General features: G+C 31.0%; 1 protein-coding gene across 2 annotated transcripts in view; it reads left to right on the forward strand.

The window, feature by feature from the left end:
• Nucleotides 1–6,011: 6,011 nt before the first annotated feature.
• The window catches only part of LOC124956556 (protein grindelwald), a 19,888-nt gene continuing 18,399 nt past the window's right edge, over nucleotides 6,012–7,500 (forward strand). The window contains exon 1 of one of the 2 annotated variants that reach the window (XM_047512519.1): nucleotides 6,012–6,558. The gene's annotated coding sequence lies outside the window, so the exon portion shown is untranslated. The remainder of the gene's footprint in view (nucleotides 6,559–7,500) is intronic. The other variant, XM_047512518.1, reaches the window with a different exon arrangement.

Genomic DNA, 7,500 nt, shown 5'->3' on the forward strand with positions numbered 1-7,500 from the left:
ACATGTCCCATTTTATATATATATAAATATATATATATATATATATATACACACTTATTCACTTCCGTTCTATCGATAATATTGAAAATCAAGTTTGATAGCGGTCAATCAATCTTGATTCTTCAAGTCGGTATATACGTGATTTTTTATTTCGTGTTCGTTGTAAAAAGATCTATCTTTCTTTTTCTTTCTTTTTTTTTCTCGTTTGTTGTATGACTCTTCTTTTTTTGTCCTTGTCATTTTCTTCTTCTTCCTTTTCTTTTCCTATTTCTTGTTTTCTCTTTCTCTTCTTTTTTTTTCTTTTTTTCTTTGCCCCTTCCCCTCTCCACCCCCCCCCTCCCCCTCTCCCCCAATCTCTCTAACGATTCACTCGGAGATACGTTTCTGATGGATGATGATGATTCCGCGCGTATTAATCGAACGCAGAGGACGAAGCGATTCCGCCGTACGTCGGAACGATTCCGATGTTGTCGACGAAAAAAAAAAAAAAAGAAAAAAAAAAAAAGGAATAAGAAAATAAGAAAAAGAGAAAAGAGGAAAGAAAAAGGGGGAGAAAAAAAAAAGAAGTAATAATAATGAAGAATAAAAAGAAGCTATATTATTATTATTATTATTATTAATTATTATTATTAATTATTATTATTAATTATTATTATTAATTATTATTAATTATTATTATTAATTATTATTAATTATTATTATTATTATTATTATTATTACTACTGATGATTATTAATTAACACGAATATAAATTATAATAAAAGTATATTTTGTATTAATGTAGTAGTCAACGAAATAATACGGCAAAACGCAGAGAGTGGTCTGTGCGAGACTGAAATCTACCCTTAGGTACAGAGCGTAAAAAAGAAAAGGAAAGAATAGAAAAGAAAAGAAAAGAAAAGAAAAAGAAACAAAAATAAATATCCTAGAAGATAACACGTTTATCATTTTTTCGATTTCATCGACGTCTGTTAAATGAGGAGCGAGAAATAAAAAGAAAAAAAAAAAAAAAAAAAAAAAAAGAAAAAATGAAAAAAAAAAGGTAACGGAAACTTTAGACTTGTGTTTTTTATTTCTATCCCCGGTCATCGTGCGTGCCGATAAAAGAACAAAAAGGAAAAAAAAAAAAGAGAAAAAAAAAGAAAAGAAGAAAAAGATGAAAAAAAAAAAAGAAAAGAGATTTCTTCTTTATCGTAACGTCACTTCTCTTCGTCTTTTTGTTCTTATTAATTTCTTTTTTTTTTTTTTTTTTTCTTCGTTTTCTTTTTTTCTTTTTTGTTTTCTTTTCAACATACTAACGCGATAATCCTATAGAGATCGATCCTATTTTTTCGTAAATTCACAGTAGATTCGCTCGAAACATAATAATTTCTATTTTCGTATCTCGAGAGTAGAACACAAATGCTTAATCCTATGCGCATTGTAATTATTAAAAATTTCGTTTAATTATTTCTATATTTTTTCTTTTTTTCTTTTTTTCTTTTTTTTTGTTCTTTAACTTAATTCTTATCTGTTAAAATACGTACCGTCATTATCGCTACGTGATATCACGTATCGACGATGACGTATGAAAGGTATTGAGAGAGAAAAAAAAAAACAAAAAAATAAGGAAAAAGAAAAAAAGAAAAGAAAAGAAAACAAAAGAAAAAAGAATTTGACAGGCGTCGATGATAATTCAAATAATTTTCATGTCTGTTAATATCAGACGTGCGCCCGTTCGCCGAGAAGGCGAGAAAATTAAGAGGGAGACTGAGATGACGAAGGGGAAGATGAAGAAAAGATAAGAAAAAAAAAAAAGAAAGGAGAAAGAAAAAAAGCTACGAGAGACGACTCATTCCGTTTAATCCGTATTAATTCGACGATGATGATGACGACGATGACGACGATGACGTCTGACGAAAAGATATAAAGAGAGTTACGAAGGAGTCGAAATAACAAAAGAAAGAGAGAGAGAGAGGAATAAAAATAAAAATAAAAATGAATAAAAAAAAAAGAATAAATAAGTAAATAAATAAATAAATAAATAAATAAATAAATAAATAAATAAGTTAGAAAAGAAAAAAAAAAACGAAACGAAAGTGTGATAAAAGAGTAGTGGCAGCAAGTACGTTCGCGAATCGAGATTAAAACGTCTCGTAGGGGTGACTTTTTTTTTTTCTTTTTTTAACGACGATCAAATATCTTTACGAAAGAGGGGGTGGTGTATATATCCTATGTGACGTTTATATTAAATAATAAAAATAAAGATCGTCGGTTGTCTCGTAGATTTTTTGGGGGGCTTTCTTTTTTTTTTTTTGTTTCTTTCGTTTTTATTTTTTTTTTTTTTTTTTTTTTTTTTAATGACAAAAAGATAACGCAATATGTTATAGAAAAGTATTCATTTTATAGGCGGACCTCGTGGACGTGACCATTTTCGTTTGATCCCTGCCACCCCTAAAACCCTTAATCCCCAACCAACGATCCACTCAACCCCCTCCACTCTCGACGAGATATCTCGAAATACGCGGGCGTATTATTCTCTTCGAATCGCTTCTTATCTCGCACATTTTCTTTATTAATTGCAGCTTTTAAAAGAAGAAGAAGAGGAAGAAGAAGAAGAAGAAGAAAAAAAAAAGAAAATACATATAAACACACATATACACACACACACACATAAAACACATAAAGAGAAGCAATCGTGAAACTCGTAATTTGTATAGCGTTCAAAAATTGCAATCGATAAATCGCTTATGTGTCGCGTGAGAGAGAGAGAGAGAGAGAGTGTGTATGTGTGTACGCGAAAGGAACAAGCGAATCAGAAATAAAAAAAAGTCTGATTGCCATCGTAATGTGTGATAGACATAAGAGAGAGAGAGAGAGAGAGAGAGAAAGAGTGAGAGAGAGAGTGAGAAAGAGTGAGAGGGAAAAATGTATATTTGCACATGAATGCGTGAGATAAAATTATATCGTGCATATATATATATATATATATATACATATATGTATGTATGTATGTATGTATATATATATATATATTAAGCATTTAACGTTAATTTTATAATGCATCAGTATTAAAAGCAGGTGTCGACCATGAGATAGTTATGGCATTAAACAAAGATCAAGAATACTAGCTGTTAAGTGATGAATGAAAATGATAATAAAAAGATAAAAGAGAGAGAGAGAGAGAGAGAGAGAGAGGAGAGAGAGAAGAAAATTCATCATCTCCCATATGAGTGCTTTTCTCGTAGATTGTACTATCTTCGAAAGATAAACGAGATGAATAATAATAAAGATGAGAGATAGAGAGAGAAAGAGAGAAGATGTATGCGTGTGTACGTGTATATATATATATATATATATACATATATATGTATGAGAGTGGTTATAAGAAGAAAAGAGAGGAAAAGAAGAAAGAAAAAAAGGGAAAGGAAAAAGAAAAAAATAAAGAAAAAAAGAACAAACGCCTTGAAAATAGAAAAGGTTAGGGCGAAAGACGGAGGGAGGGAAGATCGATACAGGGTGTCCATCCTAATAACTATATTAAAAAAAAAAAAAAAAAAGGAAAAAAAAAAAAAGAAAATGAAACTTATTAAAAAACGATACGATTCGTGTAAAAACGAATGAACTTTTCATTAATCGGGCGGGGAGGGGGGAGGGGGTAGGATAGGATAGGGAGGGGCGTGAAATAATATCGAGAACAAAATTACAAATGAAGTGAAAAGAAAGTCGATGGATTGATTGGATGGGGACGGTAAAGGAAAAAAGAAAAAGACAAATAATGAAGAAAAAGAAAACAAAAAAAATAAAACAATAAATATATACATACATATATATATATATGTGTATATGTGTGTGTGTATATATATATATATAAAATAAACGCACAAACTCGGCATTATTATTCTTCATTAGTGATTTATAATTTAAACAGATGGGATTTTGTTTTGTTATTTTATTTGTTCTTTCTCTTTTTTCGAGATCATCGTCGACCAATCATGAAACGTGCTCAGATAATATAATAGCGACGATTTCATTGGAGTTTACGCGCGACATTTTTAGTTTTTCTTTCTTTTTCTTCTTTTTTTTCTTTTTTTCTTTCTTTTTCCTCTTCTTTCCTTCTATTTCATTTAAAGTAATTAAATTCATCTTGAGCGCGCGCGCAAGAGAGAGAGAGAGAGAGAGAGAGAGAGAGAGATGTCTTTGATAAAATATGCGTTGAAAAGAGATGAAAAGGGGAGAATGATGAGAAAGAAAATCGTAAAATCTTCTTTTAAAAATGCACGAGATCATTCATTAAAAATATCACCGACACGAAAATTCTTTCGTTCTTTATTGCGACAATTTTTCTTTTTCTTTTCTTTTCTTTTTTTCTTTTTTTTTTTTTTTTTATCACTTTTCGAGAGAGAGAGAAAGTATGAAAGAATTTTAAAGAGAGAGAGATAGAGAGAAAGAGAGAGAGAGAGAGAGAGAGAGAGAGAGAGAGAAATTCTTTAACGATACACTCTCGTCGAAAGTATAAAAAAAAAAATATATATATATATATATATATATATATATATATATATTTATTCGATCATACGATAATGTCGAGGATAAATGGCGTAATCCCGGAGCAGCAAAACTATAAATCGATTAACTTCGAGGAATGTATAGGTATTAAAGAAAAAAAAGCAAAAACAAAAAAAAAAAAAAAAAAAAAGAAGAAAAAAAAGAATAAAAAGCAAAAAAAGAAAAACAAAAAAAAAACAAAAAGAAAAAAAAAAGATAAGAAAGGAATAGAAGAAGAGAAAAAAGGGAAGAGAGAAGGAATGAAAGAAAGAGAGATGGTAAAGAAGGAAGGAGAAATAAATGAATGATAATATAAATAAATAAAATAAAGTGAGAAAGGATGTAAGAATTTCTTGCTGCTTTTTTTTTCTCTTTTTTTTTTTCTTCTTCTTTCCTTTTTCTTTTTTTTTTTTTTTTTTTTTTTTTTTTTTTTATTTATATCGTCTCGTAGTTAAACGACGAATGACGACGAAATCAGACGCGAAATAAAACTTTGCGACATATCCTAATACTTTTTCGCGCAGGCAATAAAAAAAAAAACTCGTTCGTTTCCTTCGAAGCCACGATATTAACCCGCAATAACGTAAGCACCTGTAGCGCCGCGATAACGCGAAAATCATTGTTATATCTTTGTATGAACATTTAATACGCAATAAATATGTATATCGTCAAAATCAGATCACAGAGAGAGAGAAATTGGATGATGAACGAGAGAGAGGGAGAGAGAGGGAGAGAGAAAGAGGAAGAAATATTTTTTACCATTCATTATTTTATCCATCTCATTCATTTTCAAGTATTATCAATCAAGACAGCCATTATTCGATCATCCGGTAAGTGAATTATCTCATATTCTTTTCTTTTTTCTTTTTCTCTTTTTTCCTACAAAATAATAATACCTATTCTTAAAAAATATCCCAAACTTTTAACACCTAACAAATTTATCGTATAAGTTATTATAGATGTCACGTATCCATACACACACACACACACACACACACATATATATATATATATATATATTTGTTTTTTTCTTTTTTTCTTTTTACCTGACAAAACTTTTCTTTCGTCGTCCTAATCGTCAACAAACGTAATAACAACTTTCATTTCAAAATATAAATGTAAATATAAAAATAAAAAAGAAACGTCACCTATAATTTCTATCGTTATGATTCGCGTTTTATGAAGGTGAATAAATGTCAAGGGATATAATAATATTAAAATTGATATAATACGTAAAGAGTATGTAACGTGACATTCGTAGTACGTCGAAGGAACGTAGAAAACCGCGAAGATGCGCGCGCAGGCTGGCAACAGGTAAACGTCAGGTCGAGAGCGTTATGGTGGGGGTGATTAGACGAAAACGAGAGAAAGGGAGGAAGAAAGAGAGAGAGAGAGAGAGAGAGAGAGAGAGAGAGAGATAGAGACGAAGAGTGAGTAAGAGTGAAAGAGAGAAAGAGAGAGAAAAAGAGAAGAATGGCGGTCGGTGGTAGGAGGCAGGTGCGCTCTTCGGGGGTGAGGGGTAGAAAAACTTGAGGAGAGAGGTGTTGCGGTCGAGCTGACTTTCCGAGGTGGGGATCGAATCGGAGAACTTGTGCCATTAGGTTTGCTCTTTACGATCGACAGTCGAGCTCAGTAAGTCGATATCGAAGCAGGTGTTTCGAGTGTTCTCTCCCGCGATTTTCTTTCTTTCTCTCTCTTTTTTCTCTCTTTCTCTCTCTCTCTCTCTCTCTTACTCTCTTACTCTCTCTTTCTCTTACTCTCTGTTTTTTTTCCCCTCTCTCTTTCGATTTCGTTGTTGTGTTCATTCGTTAAAAATCTCTTCTCCATTCGATGGATCAACGTCATTAATCATTTAACGATCTATCGATCGATTAATTTACTTTTTACATTTGTGTACCAGTGTCTTGTGTGTGCTTATCGTGTAATCGTGGATTTTAATATTCTACTTCGAAAAGGATCTATGAATGCAAGAGAGAAAACAATAATATATGTATATTTATATATACATTATATGTTTGACGAACGTTTAACGTAAGTAATATATTATATTAATTGTATTTATTTTGTATTATATATCTCGACATGTTCTATTAAAAAAAAAAAAAAGAAAGAGGAAAGAGAAAGAGAAAGAGAGAGAAAAAAAAGGAAAAAAGAAAAACAAAGGGTTGCAATAGAAATCATCGTTCAATTCTCGAAGATTTCGATGCGTGGATCAAACAGCACATGTATATATACGCACTCTCTCTCTCTCTCTCTTTCTCTCTCTCTCTCTCTCTCTCTCTTTTTCTTTCTCCTTTCATTTTTAGCTAGTATTGAACTTTGAACTTTCATAGTTAAATACCACAAACCGGATATTATCTATACGATTACTTCACGACTTATATACTCTGACCTTTTTATCATTTACTTATTTATTCATTCATTCCTTCTTACTCCTGATAGATTTATTTATTAACGAACAATGGTTTATACGTATGTATAATCCTTTCAAAGTGTGCTTTTGGTATCTCAAGGCCAATCTGATTTTATTCATTCAAAATGCCCGCCATTTTTCACAGCGAAAGCATTGGCGAATAATTTGCGTGTGGGCGTCCACTGAGACTTTGTGTATATATGTGTCGTGTGTGTGTGTGTATGTGTGTGTGTGTGTGTGTACTCGCTCGTGGAGACTTTCTACAGGACGACGATGTCATCGAATATACGTACACACTATAGATTCTTTTACGAAGTAGGACTAAAGAGTATTCATCAGAATGTTTTCCCATATGGCGTCTGATTATACTTATTCAAGAAATTTCAATCGATATTTCTTTTTGTTTATGCTTCCTCTTTTTCTTTCCTTTTTCTTTCTTTTTTTTTTTTTTTTTTTTTTTTTTTTTTTTTTTTTTTTTTTTTTATAACAACTCGTTCGATAACTCGTCCGAATTTTTTTTCTTTTGATATGATGTTAACGTTTAAATTAATTTTACCGTT

Source organism: Vespa velutina, chromosome 22 (genome assembly GCF_912470025.1).
Source record: "Vespa velutina chromosome 22, iVesVel2.1, whole genome shotgun sequence".
NCBI lineage: Eukaryota > Metazoa > Arthropoda > Insecta > Hymenoptera > Vespidae > Vespa > Vespa velutina.